The following is a 13,093-nucleotide window of genomic DNA, read 5'->3' as shown; positions in this document are numbered from 1 at the left end:
TGGCTTTGTGTCCATACCAATTGTCACAACAAGACAGCAGTAATATGAGCCTGGTGTTTTTGTCTGAGGGAACAGAGCTCAAAAGGGCAAGGCAAAGGTAATCCAAAGCAGAAATGCTCTGAATATCCATGTAGGCTCATAATGAGTGAGGGATATGACAATGAATGAAGATGTCAAAGAAGCGCCCTCACCTAATACATAAGCTGGAAACATTTCCCAGAGTGTACAGTGTCATTGCTAGTTGCTGGTGCAGATTAAAGTGCACCACTGTAGTCTAGAAGTGATGTGTAAGTGGATCAAAGATATACCATGAGGATTCTCAGAGGCTGCCACACATTAAATGTCACTGTCTGTGGATGTGAGGTTTGTGTAGCTGGTGCCCATGGAGGCCATGTCCTTAGATCTTAGTGACCAGTTTCCAACATGGAAGTCATTTGAAGCAAACAGCGAGCTGAATTGATCAAGTGCTCACTTTGATTTCTTCATCAGGTTTCCCTGATGTCTAGCTTAATTGGCAAGGTTGGTAAAGTGGGACTGTGATTATTTTTGAGGTGAATTATCAATATGATTAACAAGCAGTAATGACTGTCAATTGGTATTTGCCTCACAAAAATTTCACCATGCTACTTGTGAGAAGCATAAAAGAGAGAGCACGATGATACTGAAGTCGAGATGGGGCTCACTACAGTTGTTGCCCAGTTTTATCAAACATCATGCTATAACCCACATTGTGCACAGCCTTACAAACCCTTACCTATTGTTTATTACATAATAGAAGCAATATGCAAATATATTATTATGGTAAACACTCCTAAAGAAACAATGAAAAAGACCCAGATAATAGACCTTTCTGCTTTGAGATCCAAGGCTATTTTCCTGTTAAGTAAGTGGGGATATTTTGCAGTTCCTCAGTATAAACCCTTTCAGACTCTTACACACTCAGACACAGGAGGTCCTTGTTATTCATAGGAGATAAGTTTCTGAAAAATCCAACAAATACCAAAAAAAAGGATTTTTTCCCATATGAATTAATGAATGAATTTCAGCAACATCCAAGGTAATGGGATAAGAACAAACAGTTCAATAAATACCTAAAATTGTTCCCTTAAAGAATAGTGACATAGATACTCAACACCAAATTATGTACCACTCCCTGGACAACAGTTCTTGTCATGAGCAAGCATCAGCTTCATTCTGAAGGACTATCATACATGTATGTACACACACACGTGCACTCGCACACGTATGCACATTTAGATTGTCCATATTATATCCTCTATAGTGTTTTCTTTATTGTTTGGACAGAATTCTGGAATGGTACCTAACTTACTTGTGGTCCTGAAATCTCCCAGATATGTTCTGGATTTATGAATGCCTAGATATTTCTTAAAAAAAACCTAGATAAGTTTGTTGATTCAAGAATATTTGATATTCAGGAGACCCCTATATCTGAAATATAGTGACCCTTATAGGATGATGACATTGAAAAAATTTGGTATCATGCCGACTTTTAAAACAATCATTGTCTGATTGGTAAGCTGACAATGGCTGCCTTACCATTGCCAGTTGGGTTCAACATTAGCACTCATCAAAGATATAATTATTGTTTCATACCTTCCGGAATCATGAATATTAAGTGAAAGCCAAGGTGAACAGAACACAATTAAAACTTTCCTTGTTAGGCTCACAACATATTTTGCAGGCATAGCTAGCCTACCTTGAAAAACTTTGGAAAAGTAGTATCAGTGAGCTCTTCATCTGGCATGCTGTGACAAAATCAATTTGACATGTGGGTGTTAGCTTGTGGATTTCTGATTAATGTTGCAGTTCAAATCATTGTTGAATTAATTAGGAACACTTAGATTGATCATTACATACCAAATATTAAAGAAAATCTACTGCCAATAAGTGAACTTTCACTCCTGCTTGTTGGCTAGCCATTTCTTTGTTTCTGGTGTACAACTGAGTGATGTCAAGCAAATGAAGCCCATGAGCTATAATTGTTTTGAATATCATGATACTCAGATCAGGAGGGTGCTATTGAGTGAGGAGAATGTTGGCATTGCCCTATACACTCAAATGCCACCCCTTGTTAAAATCAGGTTTATAATTTTACAGATGCTTTCAAAAGAAATAGATTATTTTGGTCATATGTTACAAATTATTGATAACATTAGCTCAAATTATTGGGCTGAATTTCCAGCCACTGCGTGTCATCATCATTGGCAAAAAAGGTCGTAAAATCACATGACATCAGATGTAAATGGATTCCCAAAGTTAACAGCACAAAGCCCCACTGTCCAACCAAGTGTTAAACAACAAGACAAGATTCTTACCAGTGAGTTTTGAGAGGTCTGTTTGCATGCATCAGCATATATTAACATCTCATTATCAATTAATCAGATCCCATTAATCTGCAGTTTCACATTCTCCTAACCACCTGACAGAAATTTGACAGCAACAGTTCCCAAAATGAGAGTCAGACTGGGTACCTGGTAAAAACCGAAAGAACTGCAGATGCTGTCAATCAGGAACAAAAGCAAAGTTGCTGGAAAAGCTCGCATCTGAAGGAAAAAACAGAGTTAATGTTTTGGGTCCAGTGACCCTTCCTCAGAACTGAGTTTACCGGACCTGAAATGTTAAATGTTATTTCCTTCACAGATGCTGCCAGACCTGCTGAACTTTTCCAGCAACTTTGATTTTGTTTGGGTACCTGGTAACTCCAGCTCACCACTTGTTCCCCCAGCCCTCCTTCTTGGCATCAGTCATCAACATCTCAGGGCATGCTCCATGGGCACCAACCACACATCCACCCACTCTCAATTACTCAGTACCCCCAGGTCCCCGTCATAAAACTGGGTTCCGATTTCCAACTGTCCAACATTCCTGGAGCAATTGACAGGAACAGTAAAGGGCCGTTCAGTGCTGCCATGCTTGCTTTGGTGCACAATTGGGTTTGAAAGATGGCTTGGTGCCATTTGTGGTGAAAGACAGAATATGACAAATGGGACATCATAAAGGCACAGGGCACATGTATTGAAGGTTTAGGAAGACACTGCAAGAAAACTCACTTGGGCTCAAGGAGAGAAAACATCCATGAAACTCAGCAACATTATCACAGACAATTTCTGGTCAAATTCAGCCCTTCGTATTAAAATGTGTGGTATAATCAAACATTCATGAAATGGGATCTTGGGAATACATTCACATAAAATATTTCAGACAATATTTTAAATCTCACAGGTGCAGATGATTCAGTTTGGTGGGTAAAAGTTTATTCAGTAAGCTGCAAATGTCCATTGTTGTATCAAATTGATAAAATCAATTCAAATCATTTTAATTAACATTTTTACTGTTTCTATATTTCAATTTTTTAGAAGTCAGTTTATTATCATTTTATTGATCTGTGTCTCAGGATCCTAAATATCAATGTTTTAAATTTGAGTTCAGTGTTAAGGGATCATGGTCAGGATACCAGTGATTTAGAATTTGACTACCTTTGCCTCATTTGCTCTTTCTTTGCTTTTCTTTAAAAGTTCAAAGATTTGATGTTATCAACTGCTTGAAAAGTTTTCAACTTGTGATGCTCCCACATCGGACAATGTCAAGACATGGTGCTACACGTTGGGTGTTAGGGAAGAGTAGCACTCCTGCGGTCAGGATTCTGATTCAAGATGGCACTAAGGATAAGTAACATGTTTAGCTTCATTTTCAGCTGCAGTTACTATGACTGTTGATCAGACACTTAATGATTTAAAGAGGCACTTTGTTTACGATTTTAGAATTCTATTTTTAATAAAGTGTCATTCATGCCACCCCATGTGCCCTCAGAACCATTTCTTTTTATTCCTCTCCCATTATGTATACTGTCAAATGCTCTTCCTGGCTGGCAGCATTAACAACTATGCTTTAAATATGGTGCCAGCTGCATGAATCCCAGAAAACCATGACAACAAGTATTTCTGTTACTTGTGAGACTACAATAGCATGAAGGTGACACTGTGGGGATGTGGTGCATACATTATTCTCATTTGTATGGGGCAGCAGTGAATTGCATCGAGAATTCTCACTAGAGTCACAGAGAGGAAATTCCTGTTAAACCCCTGAAAGTTTGGTAAAATTCAGCCTAAAACTGTTAAAGGAAACTTTCATCTATGTCTTGACCATAATTATGAGTAAGACCCAAAACATGATATTGGCTGAAATATGAATACTAGGGGGAAGGGAGTGGAAATTTGCAAATGGTAGAATGCAATTACCACTTTAAATGACCTACTGGACCCACTGAATATTTTTGAGAGGAACAGATCAATTGCTGGTATGGATCTTTGCTTCTGAACTGAACCTGCTTCTAATCTTTGACTTTTCTTTATCAGCATCATAAAAGTTTGACCTAGTAACTACTGCAGCAAGCAAATCATCCAATGACTTGTCTAGTCATTTAACTTTAAGTCAAATGATTTCTTAGAAATGTTGTGTTGGCCTAATGCTAAAATAAAAAGTTGCTGACCCTTTCAAAAATGCCACCTTCACAGAACTAAATACCAAAAGATATTTATCATTACTTTAGAACCCAATTTCCCAAATAATAATATTATAAACCATCACAAGTATAATAAAAGATAACACAGTGTGGAGCTGGAGGAGCACAGTAGGCCAGGCAACATCAGAGGAGCAGTTAAGTCAACGTTTTGGGTTGGGACCCTTCAGAAGAAGGCCCTGACTCAAAACATCAACTTTCCTGCTCTTCTGATGCTGCTTGGCCTGCTGTGTTCCTCCAGCTCCACACTGTGTTATTTCTTACTCCATCATCTGTAGTTCTTACCACCACAAGTGTAATAGTTCTGAGTGCATTTAGGTATTTGCTTTTCATATTGATGGGGTTAAAATAATTGTGTGGAAGGAGGCAATTAAGTGAACTGTTGAATAAATTATGTTAGATACAAGCAATGCTTCAAATGTTTTGGGGAAATGCTTCCATGGTCTTATTTTCAGTTTTAATACCTATCTCATTAAATCCAAATGCTTGTAGGGTGAACATTTTTGCATGATACTTTGATAAAATGATATTTTTTAAAACTTCCATCTCTTTATTTCCTGGATGTTAGATTGGTATCTCATCTTGCTATAAGTAACCCTAAAAACTGTATGGCTGAATTGGTGTGAACAAGTCTGGATTATTCCTGGGTTGAAGACCAAAGGCCTTAGAAATGGAGGTTCACCAGTATGCTACACAAGATGAGGAACTTCAGTTTTGAAAAGAGGTCAGAAAATTTAACACTATTTTCCTTGGAACAAAGAAGGTTAGAAGGCGACTTAGTGATGAGGTTTCCAGATGAGGAGGTTCTGATAGGGGAGACAAAGAAAAACTATTCTCTCTAGAAAGGGATCAATCACCAACTGGCATAGATTTGAAACCACTGTAAAAAGATCTAAGTGAGTTAAAGAAAAATGTTTTTACTTTGAGTTGTCAAATTGACAACACTCTAGCTGAAAATATTGTGGAGGCTAATCCCATAGATTATTTTAAGCAGGGATCGTATGAGGTAGATAATGATAAAAAAAACTTACAGGGTTACAGATTTTTTAAAAAGCTGAAATTAAGCACAGCCTTTCTTTCAAAATGTACCGGCATAATAGGCTGAATGATCTATCCTGTATAAATTTCTCAGTCATAATGTAACAATTTTACACTCCTGTCGCAAGCTATCAAGAACAGAATTCTGCCTGAATATTTGATGATTTTTTGACATAAACAAAAGATTAAAAATTTGATAATATTCTATTTCATATTGTATTCAGAGAAAACCATCATCACTAAATATTGTCAAGATTATTTCTCATTTTCTTCAATAAGAAATTTCATGTGTTCCTAATTTTTCACTTAAATGAAGTGACAGTTCTCTTTTCGTCTGGAAATTGTTCATGGAATGGACATCAAACTATGGACATGGTTAGAAATTGCCTAAATGCCAAGGGATAAAGAGCAGATTTAATGAACCAGTATGTTATTTCTGTTTAAGCTATATCTTTCATTTTTCCCTTTAGTCTTAAATTATTCAAAATGGTGCTGAATTGTGGTGACAAATGAAAGCTTTTCATTGTATTTTATTGTATTCTTACTGTAAAATACATGTGACAATGAAACCATTCATTCATTTAATTGATAGGATATGACCAGTGATGCCCTGCAAGGCCCTATGTTTGGGTCTCAATGATCTACTATGATGGGATGAAATACTGCACATTCAAATGCGCCAATAAGTCAGAGGCATTGTAAATAGTGTACTTAGAAGTACAAAATTACAAAGATATATTGATAAAGTGAATGTACAAAACATGCAAGCATGAGGTCACCCATCTCAGATCTAAAAAGGCTAAATGTTGAAAAGTTATAAGCACAAGAGGAGCAAAGGGAAGGTTTAGATATGTAGTTAATTAAAATGTACAGCAAATAAACAAAAGATCTGATGGAATGTTTGCCTAAATGATATAGATGTGGCTTGAAACAAAATAGAAATTGCTGGAAAAACTCAGCAGGTCTAGTAGCAACTGTGGAGAGGAATCAGAGTTAACGTTGTGGATTTAGCGACCCTTCTTTAGAACTGATGGTAACTAAGAAAAGTTTTTTTAATGCAGAAGACAGTTTGGGGAGAGGGGTTAAGGAGTGAACAATAGGTGAAAATAGAGCCTAAACAGAGAGAAAAACAGATGAACGGACAAAGGAGTGGATAACGGTTAGCCTAGGAGAATGAATAGCTGCTAATATAGACTTTTAGTGGCTAACAATGGGTTGTGTATAATAGTAGACCATGTGGTAACAAGGCCTGGTGTGTGGGGTTTTGGAAAAGGTGCCTCAAATCCTAAAATTATTAAACTTGATATTGAATCCAGATAGCTATAGAATTTCCAAGTGGAAAATTAGTTTCCATCCTTCCAGCTAATGCTGAGCTTCACTGAAGCACTACAGCAAGCTTAAGACTGAGCTGTTGGCCAGAGAGAACATGATGGTGTGTTGAAGTAGCAGGCAATGTGGCAGGCAGAATGTTGCCTGGCACTTCAAAACACCACGTAGACTCGGTGATAGCTCACTGCCCTATCTCATGGTTCACTTAGCAGGATTTTCCCACGGCTCTCAGAGTCAAAGTACAACGAGACCTTGATCAGATGAATCAATGGGCTGAGGAGTGGCAGATGGAGTTTAACTTAGATAAATGTGAGGTGCTGCGTTTTGGAAAGACAAATTAGGGCAGGACTTATACACTTAATGGTAATATCCTGGGGGGTGTTGATGAACAAAGAGACCTTGGAGTATAGGTTCATAGTTCTGTGAAAGTGCGGTCATATGTAGATAAGACAGTGAAGAAGGTGTTTGGTATGCTTGCCTGTATTGGTCAATGCATTGATTAGAGGAGTTGGGGTTCATATTGCGGCTGTATAGGACATTGGTTAAGGCACTTGTGGAATACTGTGTTCAGTTCTGGTCTGCCTGCTATAGGGAGAATGTTGTGAAATTTGAAAAAGTCCAGAAGAGATTTACAAGGATGTTGCCAGTGCTGGAGGTTTTGAGCTACAGGGAAAGGCTGAATAAACTGCGATTATTTTCCCTGGAGCATCGGAGGCTGAGAGGTGACCTCAAAGAGGTTTATAAAATCATGGGAGGCATGGTTAGGGTAAATGGATAAGCTCTTTACTCTGGGACAGTGAAGTCTAAAACTAGAGGGCATAGCTTAAGGTAGAGGGAAATTTTAAAAGGGAGCTAAGGGGCACATTTTTCACGCAGAGGGTGATGCGCATATGGAATGACCTGCCAGAGAAAGTGTTGGGCGCTGGTGCAATTACAACATTTAAGAGGCATTTGAATGCATATATGAATAGGAAGGGATGAGAAAGATATGGACCAAATGCTGGCAAATGGGACTAGATTTATTTCAGATATCTGGTCAGCACAGATGAGTTAGACCAAAGGGTCTGTTTCCGTGCTATACATCTCCATGATTATTACTCTAATTAAATGATTGATATATGAAAATTCAGAAGTGATAACGTTTCAAAGACATCTTTTAACTTTGGAGCTTTGAAATCCTCGAAGGTGTCCCTAACTCAAGTTTCTCATGAGTTCCCTGGTCACGTACTGCAAAAAGTAGCTGCAGTGTTTGAGGTACTTATTAAATAGAGGAAGAAAGGATTTCAGTACCCAACTGATATCAGTATTATTCAGAGGCTGAGCTCATTTGTTACCAGATATCCAGGCTGACTGGAATGGTATCTGATTCTGACACTCCACAATCAGAGGTGGAATCCAACACTGAACCAGTGGTTTCTCTATGCAGATGTTGTTAACATCTGTCTGAAATGATGCCTAAGACCTAATGGCTAAAGGGAAGAGGTGAAGGATATCCAGGTCAGAAATTCTTTATCAGAAAATCATGAGACTGTTTCTTGATATAGGATACTTTCAGTTTTCAGATCCATTTAATTTCAAAAGGAACATTTGGCTCTGTTCAGATCTTTCCGTCCAAACAGAACCAAATGGATCTACAGGGAAAAATCCTTTCCAAAGACACAAACTCAGCATGTGTAAGTGTCAGTTTGCATTTGAATAAAAAGATTTTTTTTAGGTCTTTTCGTGTTTGGATGAATGGATAAATAGCACCTAACCTGCAATAAGAATTAATAAAAATCAAAAGAACTGCAGATGCTGTAAATAAGAAACAAAAACAAAAATTGCTGGAAAAGCTCAGCAAGTCTGGCAGCATCTGAGGAGAGAAATCAGAGTTAATATTTCAGGTTGAGTGACTCCCAGCTCTGAGGAAGGATCACTTCACCTGAAACATTAACTCTGAATTCTCTCCACAGATGCTGCTGAGCTTTTCCAGTAATTTCTGTTTTTATCTCTACATTAAGAGTTAATTGGGCTTGAATTGATTGCATGAATATATAAATAAGTAGCTAGTAATTAGTGGGATGTAAGTTTCATGGAGTGTGACCAACAGAAATAGAGCTCCACATAAAAATGTGGACTTGAAATCTGTTCAAATATAGTTATCATATGAAGTATAATATTGGTAGCAGAAAATCGTTGAGTCAAAATATAGTTTTGGGGTACAATTACCCATGTCTGTCTTCTGAGCTGTCTAGCATAAGAATGAAGTTACAACATGGACCTGGGTTACTTCTTTACCAGAAAGGAAGTGAGCTATAGTCGAAACACTTTCATTATTGTTCAGAAGCAGAGCAAGAAGCAAACTTTTTCAGAATTGGGGTCTGATGATTTGAAAGTTTGGAGTGATTGTTAACTTCCATGAATGAAATTTATCAAAAAGGTGATCTACTGACTACTGTGTCGTCGTCAGATTTTAACAAATTTAGAAAGATTGAAGACAGTACTATGAAACATTTTATCTCTCACTGAGATAATGTGCTAGAAATAAAGCCCTGCTATTCCTGAGTCATCATAAAAGTTAAAGATTTTGAAAAGTATGTGGAATTCCCAAATTTATCTGTCTTTTAGACCCAGGTTAACAGAAAGTATGGACTAGGTTACCATACTTAACAAAGATGACAATATTTTACAAGTAATTAAACGTTAGTAAACAATTGTGAATTGTTGGTATATAACTCCACACATACACATGTACGCACACACTCGCGCTATTAGTAGGAGAGGGAGGTCAAGTAGTAACAGTCCACAAAGAGATAGAAGGCAAGATAAGGGACCTTATTTAACAAAGGATAAGAAACATAGTTTAAACCAAGAATGCCACCAGGATCAAAGGCCCATGTAATTAGGAAGTATTCATGGCGATGAACAAACAAGAGGTTTCAAGAAACATTGGGGAAATTAAAATTTAAGCGTCGATATACCCACTGCAGGAAAACAATTTTGACCTTTCTTCAGCTTTGGTAGCAATAAATTTTTGACATGTTTGAATTGATGTTAAAACTGCATTTCTTCATCCTCCAAAAGAGGCCCTAAGTGCAGGGGGACACTTGCAAGTTGTGTCGCCGAAGTGTGTAGAGCCCAAGTGGTGCCTTGGAGTTTGGTACTTCTCAGTAACTTTTGACTTGTTAAAATTGGATTATCTTCAGTTAAAAACAGACCTTACCATGTTTTGCTATCATCATAAAATGTGGTTTTCAGGTGTATTTATAAGATGTGTAGAGTGGGAGCAATGAATTTTTAAACATTGTCATAAATGGCCTTAAAGCAGAATTCAGAATGGGAAAATAAAACAAAGAACTGCAGTACTTCCCAGAAGGGTTCCTGAACTTGAAACGCTACCTCTGCTCTCTCTTCACAGATGTTGCCAAACCTTTTGAGTTTCTCCACCAATTTCTGGTTTTAATTCAAAATGGAAAGTGTAGCTTTTAAGTACATTGGATTGGAAATCAGGCAGACTGGATCAAATATTACTTTGCACCAGCAATCTTTTTTGGAAAATGTTTGCCCCATTTGCTATTTGTTAAATTAAGGCCTCACACCTAAATGCAGTCGTTTCCAAAACTGAAATGAAGATATTGTGAAGTCTCATTGCATAGTTGAAGTCAGAGGCCAGTTTTTGAAGTATGAGAGTTGAGTAAAACTATGGAAAAATCCAAAGGTGGAAGAAATTACTCAATCAAAACATCAACAAAATTAAAAATGGAAAACTGTGTTTTGAAATTTTTGTCATTGGGAGGTACCAAGAACACAAAACTTCTGATTTTTATTCATATTTCTTATGCAGATCTCTGTGATGGATTCTCAGATGTAGGAGGGTCTACAACTTTTCTTCTGGGAAAGAGAAATAAATGTTGCCTTTTAGCTTGAAGAGTAGTTAAAAAAGACATTAACAATACCCTTGGTGAGGCAATTTTTAGCAAAACTATTGGAAGAAATTCTAAAAATGAATGCAACAACAATAAGTCACATGAAATGTGTAAATGAAAAGAGACTGAAGATCGATAGAGCAGTTTAACACAGATGGTGGAGAATGGCAAGGCCTCCAAACTGTAATTGTTGGATAGCTACTGTTAGCAATTTGATTGTTTTACAATGAAAACGGCAAGTTCTAGGAAACTGCTGGACATATTGGCACAAGGATGGTTGGAATTTTAAAGTAAAAATTTAAGAAGTAGGAATATAATTTGTTTGTCATTTTGTATTTTTTTTATTGTTATAGTTTGATTTATATAAAAAGAAAAAGGAGAATCTGTTATCATTTAACATGGTCTAAAGGTGTGCCTGAGACTGACTGGAGTAAGGGAACAAATTATTAAATATATTAGTATATCAAATATATTATTTAGAGTTAGTTGCTTTTGAATTAGTTGCATACCTCTGGGGAGCTTGTTATCAGTGGTGTGTGAGTTTTATGGAATGTGAATAACTGAAATATCTGAAACGTGTGAAGCTGAGTTCTGTTCAATAAATAAGAGTTATCTTTTGTAGTATAAGAGACATGTGCATGCATCTCATTTACAGACTACTCTAGTCCCCACTCACTGAAGCTGAACACATAATGGAAATTCTGTTGCCAAAACCTCTATGTACCATCTACTGAGAGTCACAGCAAGAACAATGTTTTATGTAGACAAAAGTAATTTGTGTGTCCAATGCACTTTTTTTTTCAAAAAGAGGTCACAGAGACAATCAATCTGTCCATAGCAGTACCCTGACAATTAAAATTTGCTTGTCTGGTCTAAAAATTGAGATTGGCAGGTAACTGTTCTCATTGCACCTCCATGCCAATGACGGTCTAATCAATCAGCACCCTCTTCTCATGCTGTATAAAATGGTATCCCTTTATTCATCTCTGTTTCTTGCAAGTCTAAAAGTTTCAAATCCTTCTTTCCTTTCAGCAATGTTTAAGTTCTGTACTATCAAACAATTATTCATATTCCTTATCACAATGTAGACAGTGTTATGAACCAGACCAAACCCCCCCAAAATATATTAACATTTTCTTACTTTGAAGGTGTGTAAGGTGTTGTGTTTAGGATGTATTTCAACTGGTCAAACTACCAGGCTTGAAACAAAATACACTTTACTCAGATACTGTAATTAAAATACAGACAAAATAAAAATAAAAGAATTGGCTTAACTGTAGCTCTATCAAACCCTTAACAAAATTATATTAACTACTACCACTTAACTGCACCAATACAATATCATCTGTAAACACACTCTTGGCAAAGCAAATTCAGTAAAATAGATTGTCTCACATGCAATTCTAGCAGCAAGAAGAGAACCCCAGCTTTTAGCTGTAACATAGACAGGCAAAATGACTTCCACATCCAGCTTCAAGACCCAAGCAGCAACTGCTACTGGGAAGTAAAACTAAAAGTCCTGGTTCTGTAGGAGCTTGACCCCACCCATTCGTGCTGCTTCTTTTGTTCAGGCTTTAGAAAAATAACAAGGCCTCACAAACTGTTTACTTTATTGACCTCAATACACATGTACGTCTCAACCTTCCTTCATTAAAAATGTGCCAAAATACACATCTTAAAGTCATAGTGTCTTCAAAACAGATTTTGAATTTGTTTTACCAAAAGAAAAACTTGACCATATCATTAGACTGTGGAACATTACTGTCCAACTATTAAATATATTTACCAAAGATTTCCCTCTCTATTATGCAAATTGAGTGTTGACCCATTTAAATAAATCTGGGAATCTACAGCATCAGTTAAGTATCCTCATTTTTGATCCATTCAGTAATATTTTATTCGGACCAATTATTATTACACAATTGTACTATTTAGCCTGCAAACAACTTAATCTGTGCAAGTTTCAAATGAAGTTCTATTTAACATTCAACAACATAATGATTGAATTTAACATTATGTACGACAGCATTATTTGTAAACAAAACCAATTATTCATGTACCGAAGCTATATCGTACACCTTTTCCTGTTTTGTTTGGAATTGGAATGAATTTACTAACCTACACCTAAGCCATAAGCCACAAATTTAGAATGTAAGGTTCCACAAAATGTATGTATGTATCAGTGAACAAATTTCTAGGTCATTATACCCATTTTAAAGATCGTCTTTGTAGAAGAAAGCATACACTTCTTTATCCCAACTTCATAGGGATAACAATGAGA

At 36.8% G+C, this 13,093-nt stretch overlaps 2 protein-coding genes across 2 annotated transcripts in view; one reads left to right on the top strand and one right to left on the bottom strand.

The window, feature by feature from the left end:
- Positions 1 to 13,093, bottom strand: part of LOC125461918 (docking protein 1-like) — a 38,565-nt gene that overhangs the window by 16,945 nt on the left and 8,527 nt on the right. The gene's annotated exons all lie outside the window — the stretch shown is intronic.
- LOC125461862 (pancreatic lipase-related protein 2-like) overlaps positions 4,800 to 13,093 on the top strand; it is a 58,231-nt gene continuing 49,937 nt past the window's right edge. Inside the window, exon 1 of the mRNA XM_059652910.1 lies at positions 4,800 to 5,264. The gene's annotated coding sequence lies outside the window, so the exon portion shown is untranslated. The remainder of the gene's footprint in view (positions 5,265 to 13,093) is intronic.

The sequence above is a fragment of the Stegostoma tigrinum genome, chromosome 20 (assembly GCF_030684315.1).
Source record: "Stegostoma tigrinum isolate sSteTig4 chromosome 20, sSteTig4.hap1, whole genome shotgun sequence".
Lineage (NCBI taxonomy): Eukaryota > Metazoa > Chordata > Chondrichthyes > Orectolobiformes > Stegostomatidae > Stegostoma > Stegostoma tigrinum.
Note: the sequence above shows the minus strand (reverse complement) of the source record. Positions and strands in the feature narration are given on the sequence as shown.